Below are 14,295 nucleotides of genomic sequence, written 5' to 3'. Positions count from 1 at the left end.
AGACTGTATAATGCATATGTTCCTTGACTGCACTTAAATGTAGAATGTATGTAGAATATATTTATACTATTCATATATTATATATTATATATATAATATATGTTATAAATAATGTATTACTATTATTTTCTATTGTGAGCGAACTGTGGTGCTGGATTTCCCCCAGGGATCAATAAAGTACTTTCTATTCTATTCTATTCTATTCTATTCTAAACTCAGGAAATATGTCCATTGACACATGAAGACTTTGAATATGACCAATGTATGATCCTGTAACCACTTAGTATCGGATTGATACTCAAATTTATGGTATCACCCAAAACTAATGTAAAGTATCAAACAACAGAAGAATAAGTGATTATTGCATTTTAACAGTAGAGTAGATAGAACATGTTAAAGGAGAAAGTAAGCAGATATTAAGAGTAAATTAATAAGTAGATTAATAATTAATTTTCTACCAATTGTACTTAATAATTTTGACCAAATAATAGAATGATGAATGACACAATAAGTTACTGTATACGCCAGAAGATAAATTACCAGCCTTTGTTTGTTTACTTACTTACTTTAGTTGTCTAGTATGCTCACTATTTTATTTAAGGACAAAATTGCAATAAGAAACATATATTTAATGTACCCTAAGATTTTTTTGTTAAAATAAAGCCAATAATGCCATTTTTTGTGATCCCTTCCATTTAGAAAAGTACCAAAAAGTGCTGAAAAGTACCAAAATAATTTTGGTACCGGAACCGGTATCGGGACAACACTAATACACACACACACCAAGAACTCACTGGCAGAAATGTAGATCGGGGCCTATGCTACACAGTACATCGCGCCTTCTTACAGCTTATGAGATGTAATGACGTAACTACGTACGTATGTAACACGTGGCTGCATATTAGCTTTGAGTGTTAGCTGATGATAGCAATTTGGATAGTTAGCATTAGCTGTCATTAGAGGCCTACTGAAATGAGATTTTCTTATTTAAACTGGGATAGCAGGTCCATTCTATGTGTCATACTTGATCATTTCGTGATATTGCCATATTTTTGCTGGAAGGATTTAATAGAGAACATCAACGATAAATTTCGCAACTTTTGGTCGCTAGTAAAAAAGCCTTGCCTTTACCGGAAGTAGCAGACTATGTGCGCGTGACATCACGGGTTGTAGGGCTCCTCACATCCTCACATTGTTTATAATGTGAGCCTCCAGCAGCAAGAGAAATTCGGACCGAGAAAGCGACAATTTCCCCATTAATTTGAGCGAGGATGAAAGATTCGTGGATGAAGAAATTTAGAATGAAAAACTAGAAGAAAAAAAAAAAAAGTTAAAGAAAAAAAAGTCGATTGCATTGGGAGCAATTCAGATGTTTTTAGACACATTTACTAGGATAATTCTGGGAAATCCCTTATCTTTCTATCGTGTTGCTAGTGTTTTAGTGAGTTAAATAATACATGATAGTCGGAGGGGTGTGTCTACGGGTGTGTTGACGCCAGTCCCTGAGGGAAGTCACGGAGCTGCAGCAGGACAGAAGCTCCGCTGATCTCCGGTAAGAGGTGACTTTTTACCACAATTTCTCACCGAAAACTGCTGGTTGACATGTAGTCGGGATCCATGTTCGCTTGACCACTCTGATCCATAGTAAAGCTTCACCTCTGGGAATTTTAAACAAGGAAACACCGTGTGTTTGTGTGGCTAAAGGCTAAAAGCTTCCCACCTCCATCTTTCTACTTTGACTTCTCCATTATTAATTGAACAAATTGCAAAAGATTCAGCAACACAGATGTCCAGAATACTGTGTAATTGCGCGATGAAAAAAGACGACTTTTACCGTAAGTGCTGCTGGGCTAGTATGTCCCCTCCAACCAATAACGTCACAAACACGCGTCATCATACGCAAAGTTTTCAACAGGAAACTCCGCGGGAAATTTGAAATTGTAATTTAGTAAACTAAAAAGGCCGTATTGGCATGTGTTGCAATGTTAATATTTCATCATTGATATATAAACTATCAGACTGTGTGGTCGGTAGTAGTGGGTTTCAGTAGGCCTTTAAATTTATATTCAATCATAAAAACAACATTTTGTTCCTCTTGGTGAGTAACCGCCGTAAACACCAAATATTTTATTCGAACCAATAAAAATCAATAATTGTAAAAAAATAGGGACAATTGTAACACCAATTGTAACACAACCTGCTCAGTGGCCATGTAGTTAGAGTGTCCGCCCAGGATCGGTAGATCGTGAGTTCAAACTCCGGCCGAGTCATACTAAAGACTACAAAAATGGGACCCATTACGTCCCTGCTTGGCACTCAGCATCAACGGTTGGAATTGAGTGTTAATCAGCAAAATGATCCTTGAGCGTGGCCACTGCTGGCGCTCACTACTCCCCTCACCTCCCCTTTATTTTGTGTTCCCACTTCCTGTTCTGTTTTCGTTGTCTTGCAGCGACTTGCATCCCTTTTTCTGAGCTCTGTTTCACCACCTGCCAGTGATTTGTGATCAGTATTCTCACCTGCGGCCCATCACTAATCAGAGCACCTTTATATGTGGGTCTCGCCATCCAGTCAAAACAGGACCATTGTTCGCTTTAGGCGACTGTTTACTATTCATGTTTTTTGCAATACTATGCTAAGAGATTTAAGGCTTTGCCTTGGGCTTCATGTGTGCTTCCTAGAGGCACGACGCCTTGTCCTTTTCATCTTGTTTTATGGAATTGAATACTTTTCTTGCCTGCACGCCGCCACCTGCTCCCGCCTTTTGGGATTATGAACACCAACATCATGCCGGTTCAAGTCAAGGAGAGCTGAAAGTTAACTAACGCCCTATACCACTCATATTTGACACACGCAGCTACGGTATATTAATAAAACATAGCTGCTTACTGTTCTTCTTAGCATACCGGTATTCAATAGCTTGGACCTTGAATCCTACTGAATAGCTCTTACTGTTCTCTCCTTTATTCAATTTCAAATTACCGGTATTGAAATCAGCCTCCTCCATTTTGAAAATGATGACAGGGGAAGTGTCACTCGTGACGTCACGAGTTTGACCAGGCAGTAATTCAAGGAGGGGCAAACTATATATCCGGCGGCAATTCAAGGAAATACGGTATTTTCTATTTTTTTTTACTGAATGAGACACCCTGAATGTACATGAAAATAAAGAATGTGGCATTTACAATATAACTATGAATGATTAAACACTGAATATTGACAACATATGAAGCAAGCAACAAAAATGCAACAAACACAGCGGAATATGAATATGAAAAGTAAATTAAAAAAACAAAACTATCCACAAGGGGCTTCATGGTGGCAGAACGGTTAGTGCGTCTGCCTCACAATACGAAGTTCCTGCAGTCCTGGGTTCAAATCCAGGCTCGGGATCTTTCTGTGTGGAGTTTGCATGTTCTCCCCGTGAATGCGTGGGTTCCCTCCGGGTACTCCGGCTTCCTCCCACTTCTAAAAACATGCACCTGGGGATAGGTTGATTGGCAACACTAAATTGGCCCTAGTGTGTGAATGTGAGTGTGAATGTTGTCTGTCTATCTGTGTTGGCCCTGCGATGAGGTGGCGACTTGTCCAGGGTGTACCCCGCCTTCCGCCCGATTGTAGCTGAGATAGGCGCCAGCGCCCCCCGCGACCCCAAAAGGGAATAAGCGGTAGAAAATGGATGGATGGAAAACTATCCACAACCTGATGAATCTGATACATCACTAAGCTTTAGAACTTTGTTGTAAACAACTCCTTCCACATCAGTTCCTGACAGCCACATTTCAGGGTGGTAGCTCTGGAGTTACTCTGTGGAAACGCTTCCCACCCACACTGCTTGGTGCCTCGTCTGAGCTGCTGTGACTTGGATTACCACTGTAACTAATTAGATTACCATAGTAACTGGTTGTAGAGAGCCGACGGCGGGGCGGGACACGCTTTGGCCCTGCTCAAGATGGCGGCCAGGAGGCAGAGAATGCAGCGGAACGGAGAGGCGGGGCGTGCCTGGAGCGACGCTGCAGCAATCAAAATCAGGTGCGTGACAAACACACTGGCTCACAATCTGGCTATCTCCTCTCAGTGTATGAAAGGGGAGAAGGAGGAGAGATCAGAAGGAAGAGGTGGAGTGTTTGCAGGACAGCAGAAGCAACCGAACGAGACCAAACAGAGAATGAGACCCAGAGGAAGACGACGTCACCGGCAGACGAGCAGTGGAGGAGATGGAGCTGAAATGCGGCCCGACCGATGCAGACACTTGCATATTTGAAAAAAGAGTCAAACCTGCTCGACGCGATGTCCTTCCTAAATGGTCCATGCAACCCACACGGTAACGGCTGGAGTCCTTCACACTCCACACACTAGTATTCCAAGATGGCGGGGTGCGACATCGCGGGGATCCTGCTAAAGATGGAACATTTGGCAGAAATACCGGACAATTCTGCAAACTTTATGGCTGGCTCACATCGTGGTCACTCCGTGATCACGTACGACCGCCAGACACTTCTGGATGTGGACATATCGGGCCGTTTTGGACTGATAGACGCGTGCTTGCTAGACCTGCTAACTAGCACGGGACTACTTCGGCGGCTACATCCAGCGGCCTGTGAAGCAGGGGAGTATAGTAGCAGCGGGGGCCGTCTACGGAGCAGACGCCAGCGGTGTGATCGGAAACGCGGATGCCGAGCGGGGCTAAAAACAAAGCAGAAGGCTAATCCCCACAGAACACCACTTTTCTCCATCCTGAAGCCGGATTTAAATAGAAGATGCGAGACTACTGGTCTGGGTAAGGAGTCAGTTAAATTAGAACAAGTTTTTTCTGCTTTGATTGTTTCAGAGTTGGACATGTGTTCTACTGAGGTGGCAAACTATGATTCGTGCAGTTTATCAAAACAAACAGACAAACAATCGGAACATGCGTTCTACTGAGTTGGCAAACTATGATGCGTGCAGTTTATCAAAGCAACAAACAAACAATCGGAAAATTCCCGTCGTATCAATTCCTAGATATGGTCGTAACTATACTAAATGCACTGGGCATAATAAACACAACATTATTAATATTGCTACTACGGATAATCTGATCAAAAATTCCCTAAAATAGCCCACTACCTATAATATAGGTTTTTTAAACATAAGATCATTGTCTCCCAAAACGTTGTTAGTTAATGATATAATCAGAGACAACAATCTTAACGTCATCGGTCTCAGCGAAACCTGGCTTAAACCAAACAACTTTTTTGCGCTAAATGAGGCATGTCCTCCTAACTTTACACATGCGCATTTTGCCCGTCCCCTTAAAAGGGGTGGGGGGGTCGCACTAATATACAACGAAAACTTTAACCTTAGTCCTAACATAAATAATACATTTAAATCGTTTGAGGTGCTTACTATGAGGGCTGTCACACCGCTGCCTCTACAACTGGCTGTTATCTACCGGCCCCCAGGGCCCTATTCGGACTTTATCAATGAATTCTCAGAGTTTGTTGCTGATTTAGTGACACACGCCGATAATATAATCATAATGGGGGACTTTAATATCCATATGAATACCCCATCGGACCCACCGTGCGTAGCGCTCCGGACTATAATTGATAGCTGTGGTCTTACACAAATAATAAATGAACCCACGCATCGCAACGGTAATACGATAGACCTAGTGCTTGTCAGGGGTATCACCGTTTCCAAAGTTACGATACTCCCGTATACTAAAGTATTGTCCGATCATTACCTTATAACATTTGATGTTCATGTTCGTCAAACTAATAATAATATTAATAACTGCTATAGCAGCCGCAACATTAATACGGCCACAACGACAACTCTTGCTGACCTACTGCCCTCGGTAATGGCACCTTTCCCAAAGTATGTGGGCTCTATTGATAACCTCACTAACAACTTTAACGACGTTCTGCGCGAAACCATTGATAACATAGCACCGCTAAAGTTAAAAAAGGCTCCAAAAAAGCGTACCCCGTGGTTTACAGAAGAAACTAGAGCTCAGAAATTATTATGTAGAAAGCTGGAACGCAAATGGCGCACGACTAAACTTGCGGTGCCCCATCAAGCACGGAGTGATAGTTTAATAACTCATAAACGCATGCTTACCTTAGCTAAAGCTAAATATTACTCAAATCTCATCCACCGTAATAAAAACGATCCTAAATTTTTGTTTAGTACGGTAGCATCGCTAACCGAACAAGGGACCCCTTCCAGTAGCTCCACCCATTCAGCTGATGACTTTATGCAATTCTTTAATAAGAAAATTGAAGTCATTAGAAAGGAGATTAAAGACAATGCGTCCCAGCTACAACTGGGTTCTATTAACACAGATACGATTGTATATAAGGCGGATACTGCCCTCCAAAATAGTTTCTCTCGTTTTGAGGAAATAACATTAGAGGAATTGTTACAACTTGTAAATGGAATAAAACAAACAACGTGTTTACTTGACCCTCTTCCTGGGAAACTTATCAAAGAGCTCTTTGTATTATTAGGTCCAACAGTGCTAAATATTATAAACTTATCACTTTCCTCGGGCACTGTTGCCCTAGCATTCAAAAAAGCGGTTATTCATCCTCTTCTTAAAAGACCTAACCTCGATCCTGACCTCATGGTAAACTACCAACCGGTGTGTCACCTTCCCTTTATTTAAAAAATCCTCGAAAAAATTGTTGCGGAGCAGTTAAATGAACACTTAGCGTCTAACAATCTATGTGAAACCTTTCAATCCGGTTTCAGGGCAAATCACTCCACGGAGACAGCCCTCGCAAAAATGACTAATGATCTATTGCTAACGATGGATTCTGATGCGTCATCTATGTCGCTGCTCCTCGATCTTAGCGCTGCTTTCGATACCGTCGATCATAATATTTTATTAGAACGTATCAAAACACGAATTGGTATGTCAGACTTAGCCCTGTCTTGGTTTAACTCTTATCTTACCGATAGGATGCAGTGCGTCTCCCACAATAATGTGACCTCGGACTACGTTAAGGTAACGTGTGGAGTTCCCCAGGGTTCGGTCCTTGGCCCTGCACTCTTCAGCATCTACATGCTGCCGCTAGGTGACATCATACGCAAATACGGTGTTAGCTTTCACTGTTATGCTGATGACACCCAACTCTACATGCCCCTAAAGCTGACCAACACGCCGGATTGTAGTCAGCTGGAGGCGTGTCTTAATGAAATTAAACAATGGATGTCCGCTCACTTTTTGCAACTCAACGCCAAAAAAACGGAAATGCTGATTATCGGTCCTGCTATACACCGACCTCTATTTAATAATACAACGCTAACATTTGACAACCAAACAATTAAACAAGGCGACACGGTAAAGAATCTGGGTATTATCTTCGACCCAACTCTCTCCTTTGAGGCACACATTAAAAGCGTTACTAAAACGGCCTTCTTTCATCTCCATAATATCGCTAAAATTCGCTCCATTCTGTCCACTAAAGACGCTGAGATCATTATCCATGCGTTTGTTACGTCTCGTCTCGATTACTGTAACGTATTATTTTCGGATCTCCCCATGTCTAGCATTAAAAGATTACAGTTGGTACAAAATGCGGCTGCTAGACTTTTGACAAGAACAAGAAAGTTTGATCACATTACGCCTGTACTGGCTCACCTGCACTGGCTTCCTGTGCACTTAAGATGTGACCTTAAGGTTTTACCACTTACGTATAAAATACTACACGGTCTAGCTCCATCCTATCTTGCCGATTGTATTGTACCATATGTCCCGGCAAGAAATCTGCGTTCAAAAGAGTCCGGCTTATTAGTGATTCCCAAAGCCCAAAAAACGTCTGCGGGCTATAGAGCGTTTTCCGTTCGGGCTCCAGTACTCTGGAATGCCCTCCTGGTAACAGTTCGAGATGCTACCTCAGTAGAAGCATTTAAGTCTCACCTTAAAACTCATTTGTATACTCTAGCCTTTAAATAGACTCCCTTTTTAGACCAGTTGATCTACCGTTTCTTTTCTTTTTCTCCTATGTCCCACTCTCCCTTGTGGAGGGGGTCCGGTCCGATCCGGTGGCCATGTACTGCTCGCCTGTGTATCGGCTGGGGACATCTCTGCGCTGCTGATCCGCCTCCGCTTGGGATGTTTTCCTGATGGCTCCGCTGTGAACGGGACTCTCGCTGCTGTGTTGGATCCGCTTTGGACTGGACTCTCGCGACTGTGTTGGATCCATTATGGATTTAACTTTCACAGCATCATGTTAGACCCGCTTGGTATCCATTGCTTTCGTCCTCTCCAAGGTTCTCATAGTCATCATTGTTACCGACGTCCCACTGGGTGTGAGTTTTCCTTGCCCCTATGTGGGCCTACCGAGGATGTGGTAGTGGTTTGTGTTGTGGTTTGTGCAGCCCTTTGAGACACTAGTGATTCAGGGCTATATAAGTAAACATTGATTGATGATTGATAGTATATCATGCAAAAGCACGGATTCTAACCATTAAAATATTTTGTATAATTCAAGACTTACGGTCATTTGAAAACATCAATGCACATCATAATGACAGCTACAGTTTCCATCTTAAAGATCGAAAATATTTATATATTTGGGTTTGAAAAGCTTAATGGGCCTTAATTTGCCCAGGACTGAGTTTGACACTTGTGATCTACTGTATTTCTCAAGGTAATAATCCATCTATTAAGGCCATCATGCGTCCATCAGCTCAATCAATCAGACAAGAGTCTTTTAAAAACACCTGCAAACTTGATAGCAAATTTGATGGCGCACGTAAAACTGAGCTACTAGAACAGGGGTGTCAAACTCATTTCAGATCGGGGGCCACGTTGACAAAAATCTACTCTGAAGTGGGCTGGACTGGTAAAATCACGGCACGATAACTTAAAAAAAAAAGACAACTTCATATTGTTTTCTTTGTTTAAAAATAGAGCAAACACATTCTGAGAATGTATAAATCATAATGTTGTTTTTTTTTACACTTACATGTTACGGTTAATAGTATTCCATCTTTGTGGTTATTTATGTTCTCTGAATGAATATGTGATAATGTTCATCAGTCAACCCATTGGTGTTAATTTTCAATCTATCAAGATAAAAAAATTGCATCAAAATCAAATTACAGGATGTTATTTATGTAGCTTGCTCATTTTGCTTGACTGATGTACAAACTTCATAAATAAATAAATGGGTTGTACTTGTATAGCGCTTTTCTACCTTCAAGGTACTCAAAGCGCTTTGACACTATTTCCACATTTACCCATTCACACACACATTTACACACTGATGGAGGGAGCTGCCATGCAAGGCGCCAACCAGCACCCATCAGGAGCAAGGGCGAAGTGTCTTGCTCAGGACACAACGGATGTGACGAAGTTGGTACTAGGTGGGATTTGAACCAGGGACCCTCGGGTTGCGCACGGCCACTCTTCCACTGCGCCACGCCGTCCCTCATGTGGTTTATTTTGTACATATGTAGCATCATCTACAAAGGTACAAATAATTGCTATTGCAACATCCAGTGGACGCATTTAGAACAGCTGTTTCTTCCTTTAAAAAATTTCAGGTACATTTTTATACTTAGCAAACTCTTCCCGCGGGCCGGATAAAACCTGTTCGCGGGCTTGATGTGGCCCTCGGGCCGTACGTTCACACCCCTGTGCTAGAAGGTCATTGTACGAGTACAACATTGTCATTTTCAGCAGAAACTCGTTCGAGAGCAGACACACATTGTGCAGGGTAAAAAAATAGGAACACTGATGGGTCGCCACTTACGGCACCCTGTGCAAGGTGGAAAAAAGGTATAGACACGGGGGAATGAGAAGTCCAAAAAAAGTCAACCTCAGGTTGGGTTTCTATGGGCAGCGAAGGGTAGATCAGACAGGGGCCAAGAAAAAAAAAAAACCTGATAGCCGAAAAGCATATACACATGTTGATATAGAAACTACAAGACTTGCAACAGAAGGGGAGGTGCCAGCTGCCAGCCAATAAGGCCCTGCTTTGTTTTCCATCATACCTAGTTGGGTGAAGCATTGAAGGCCTGGAATGGGGGAGAAGGTAAGTGTGTGTGTGGCGTTTATTTTTCGTGGATCTAAGCCTGCAGTGTGTCTCTGTTCCACAGCCTTGGTGATCTCGCAAACGCAATAGTATGGCCAGTCAGTCCAACAAACGTTAAAAACACCAGGTGTATGTTCATCAAAGACAGGAAAGGAGTTTGTTGCGTCTTTGCCGCACTGTGCTCTAGGGAGAGTCTCAAAGTATTGACCTTGCCACGTTGCTTGCAGCCAGGGAACACCATCAACATTAGAATGTTTGTGTTTGAGCGAGCAAAAAGAAATTGAAACTTTTCACTTTAATTGTCCACAAATTCATCATACTTCGCTATGCAGAGCAGACGACGTCTCCAAGATGTTGTCAAGCTTGCAATTTAGTCCAAAATGGCAAAAGTTTGAGTGCTTGGAGCTCTGCCCGCATCATTCAATAATTTCTGGCAGCTTTAAAGTACTTTAAACGGCTGCCAGCATCTTGTAATTTGTCCACGCCTCAAGGAATTGCTTTCTCCAATCAGATGTCCTGTCATCATGGTTCCCAATAGGCAGACATCTTCAACTGAAAGGGTCGCCAGGCACGCGGCACTCCGCTTCTCCCAAGAGTTGGACAAGTGTCCAGGAACAACAAACACATCGTGCCACAAAGACAGATGATAAATACGTTTTTAGACAATCCAGCATCCTATGTGTGAGTGTCAACATATTTGGACTGTCAGAAATAAATCATAATAGTCATACAGCAATATCATGGTGCCTATGACCTAATGGGCTGGTTCATATAAATTCAACGGATTTGTATTAGTGTCTGCTTTAGTTTTTAATGACTTATAAAAAAACACTTATAAGAGATATATTAATACATATTTTCTATATGTAAAACGTTCTTGCAACATGAATTTTCCTGCAATTGGATTAATCCAGATGCACCATGAAAATATCTCAGCGTCTCCCAGAGTGCATCTTTGGTATGCTGAAAATATTTTTTGATGTCACCCAGAAAAAGTTGTTGATAATACTGTATATTTTGTCTGCTGCATGTCCTACATCATGTCGAATCAGCACGGGTTGGATCGTAGGAGCATATCGTGTCATGAATGTGGAGTATCTCCATGGCCACAGCCGGTGTAGTACATGCAATAACTTCATTTAAATAGGGCGGTCTGCACCACTTTTGCACTTGTTATCAATAGATCACCCCCAATACACTCACTGATAGTTCTCCATCCATCCATCCATTTTCTATCGCTTATTCCCTTTTGGAGTCGCGGGGGGCGCTGGCGCCTATCTCAGCTACAATCGGGCGGAAGGCGGGGTACACCCTGGACAAGTCGCCACCTCATCGCGGGGCCAACACAGATAGACAGACAACATTCACACTCTCATTCACACACTAGGGCCTATTTAGTGTTGCCAATCAACCTATCCCCAGGTGCATATCTTTGGAAGTGGGAGGAAGCCGGAGTACCCGGAGGGAACCCATGCAGTCACGGGGAGAACATGCAAACTCCACACAGAAAGATCCCAAGCCTGGATTTGAACCCAGGACTGCAGGACCTTCGTATTGTGTTCTCACATTTTTTATTTTTACTTTGCACACAGTATTTAGCACTTTTTATTTGGGATCTTAGTAAACCCTCAGTGTAAGAACAAAAGTGCACAAAAGAGAAATATGGTATAAATCAGTGATTATCAAACACTCTATCTTGTCAGGCTTGTTTTTAGTTCCTGTCAGCGCTCTGTCTGTTTCCTGTGTGCTGTTTCCCCTCAGCTGTTGCCTATTGGCACCTGGCCACACCTGGTGTCAATCAGCCTGTTCATTTTTGTACCTGCTTTTGTCCTCCAGTCAGTGCTGGATTATTGTCTTGTCGATGTCGCTCTTGTTGCTCCTGTCGTGCCGTGCCGTGTCTTGTATTTGCAGTGTAGCGGTAAGCTATATCCGTTAGATGTTTGTAGCTTACTGTTCTTTGTTCCCTGCTTCCAGTTTGTTTTGTACTACATGTTACGACATCTGGCTGCCTGCTCGTTACCCACTAGCTTCCATGCTAGACCCTTTTTTCCCCCCCGCTAGCTTCCATGTTAAGCTCTTTTTATTTTCTAGCTCCCATGCTAGCTCCCTTAGTTTGTTATCCGCCTCGTGCGCGCTTTTGGTTGTACCCCTTTGGTTTTTTCTTGTTCTAATATTTTTATTAAATCATGTTTTCTCACTCCATGCCTGCCTCTATCTCTGCATTTCGGGGTTTTTCACCAACTAACTCTGACACATCTAGTGGTATGTCAAGTAATCACTTATTTGCATTTTCAATCACAGCATGTTCAAACTGTGTGCAATGTTACAGTGGACAAAACAATTCATACACTTGTTAAATAAAACATCTGCCTTGTTTTAATAACTACTTGGGCCTATTACGCTACTGTATTTGGATGTTGGTCATTATGGTGGTACTTCAAGAACCAAGTGTTTTCTGAGGTGATACTTGGTGAAAAAGTTTGAGAACCACTCGTATAAATTAAAGTAAAAGTACAGCTTGATTTTCCAGTTGAACTACCCTTAATTCTTCCTATCATCGTCTCCATCATACTTACTGGTCATTTCTACACTTTGATCTTAATGGAATAAGAATTATGAATCGTTATCGTGCTAAATAGGTCATGTCCAGTCTTGTAATATTTTACCCAACAAAATGTGGGAATGTGGCCGTGACATTATCTCTCTATCCTCTGACCGCTCCTCATTGTGAACCACTCATGCACCAAATTGCCTCTCAAGAAATGTAAAAGATGCAGAAGAGACTCTAGAAGAAGTGTTAATATTCCATTCGAACCCCGGTGTCCTTTAATGTCTTTTTTTTCTCCCTTTGCACAACTTCCACACACATCCCACTTTAGAGTTCAATCTACTGTATATTTGTCCTTAAAGCTCAGCTTTGCTGATTTTTATCAAGTTTGCATGTGTTTTAGTGCACACAAACCTTGAGTAGATCATTCCGCAAGTGTAGTATCAGTATATGGTTAATACTATAGTGGTTAGATCAATATTTTTACAATCACAAAATATATTTTTTGTCGTTAGGAAATAAGTCTTTACACACAGGCAAAAAAAAAAAAACACGGAAAAAAAAACTATCCGTTTTGTTTACATATGTTGTTTTGTTTCAGGAGGGAGTTGACGCACAGAACCCCAAGGGGAAAACATTGTTCTATGTAATTATTATATACATTAACGGCGTGACGAAGTTGGTAGAGTGGCTGTGCCAGTAATCTGAGGGTTACTGGTTCAATCCCCACCTTCTACCATCCTAGTCACGTCCGTTGTGTCCTTGGGCAAGACACTTCACCCTTTCTCCTGATGGGTCCTTGTGAGCGCCTTGCATGGCAGCTCCTGCCGTCAGTGTGTGAATGAGTGTGTGAATGGGCGAATGTGGAAATACTGTCAAAGCGCTTTGGGGTCCTTAAAATGGGGTAGAAAAGCGCTATACAAGTACAACCCATTTACCATTAACATTAAGAAATACATATAATAACCAACAAAACGATGAATATAAACTAAACAATATAATGGAGTGTGACTAATCCAAAAGGGGTGTGTGGTGTGAGACTGTGTGGAAATTACTAGTTGAGTGTTTACCCTGAGTGTTGAGTGAGGAGGCGGATAAGTCCAAAGGGGCTGGATAGAAGAAAGTCCGTGAGACAGGCGGGTGGTCCGTGGGGCTGAGAGAGGCGCCAAGAGGTCCGTGTCCAAAGCGGCGGTCGAGGATCGATATAGGCAGTCCAAAGTCCAAAGGGGAGTCGAGGCACACAGCTCGATTACGGAAGACACGAGAAGTACTGCGGGAAGACGAAAGGGAGATCTGACACGGGAACTGGGAAGACACTGAGAGAGATCAAGTATGCGGGAGGGAAGCCAGGCACGGGATGCTTAATCCGATAAGAGATGATTATGTTCTTGCGCCTAATAGCAGGTTGAGTAGGCTTTTGAGGGCAGGACCTCTCATTAGCGACAGGTGCGTAGATTGCCGGTGAATGATTGCAGCTGCCGCCTGCCGCAGGGCAGACCCGCTTCCAGCGCACCCCTGGAAATGCGCGGCCGTGGCCACGTCCCAAAACACGCTCACGGAGGCGCAACCAGCAGAGCGCAAAGACGAGGGCGAATTGAAATGTGCCCTATGTCATAAAAGGGAAAACGGAAATGCTTTGAATACTTAATGTGTATTGTTACAGTGCCATTGTTGAGCTGAATCTTAGGACACTGATCTGTGTACTACATTTCCCAGGGT

The 14,295-nt window shown here is 42.6% G+C and overlaps 1 long non-coding RNA gene across 1 annotated transcript in view; it reads right to left on the bottom strand.

The window, feature by feature from the left end:
* The window catches only part of LOC133541475 (uncharacterized), an 87,869-nt gene extending 74,034 nt beyond the window's left edge, over positions 1–13,835 (bottom strand). Inside the window, exon 1 of the long non-coding RNA XR_009803888.1 lies at positions 13,647–13,835. This is a non-coding gene — a long non-coding RNA (uncharacterized LOC133541475). The remainder of the gene's footprint in view (positions 1–13,646) is intronic.
* Positions 13,836–14,295: the final 460 nt, after the last annotated feature.

The sequence above is a fragment of the Nerophis ophidion genome, linkage group LG23 (assembly GCF_033978795.1).
Source record: "Nerophis ophidion isolate RoL-2023_Sa linkage group LG23, RoL_Noph_v1.0, whole genome shotgun sequence".
Lineage (NCBI taxonomy): Eukaryota > Metazoa > Chordata > Actinopteri > Syngnathiformes > Syngnathidae > Nerophis > Nerophis ophidion.
This window is presented reverse-complemented; position numbering and strand designations above follow the sequence as displayed.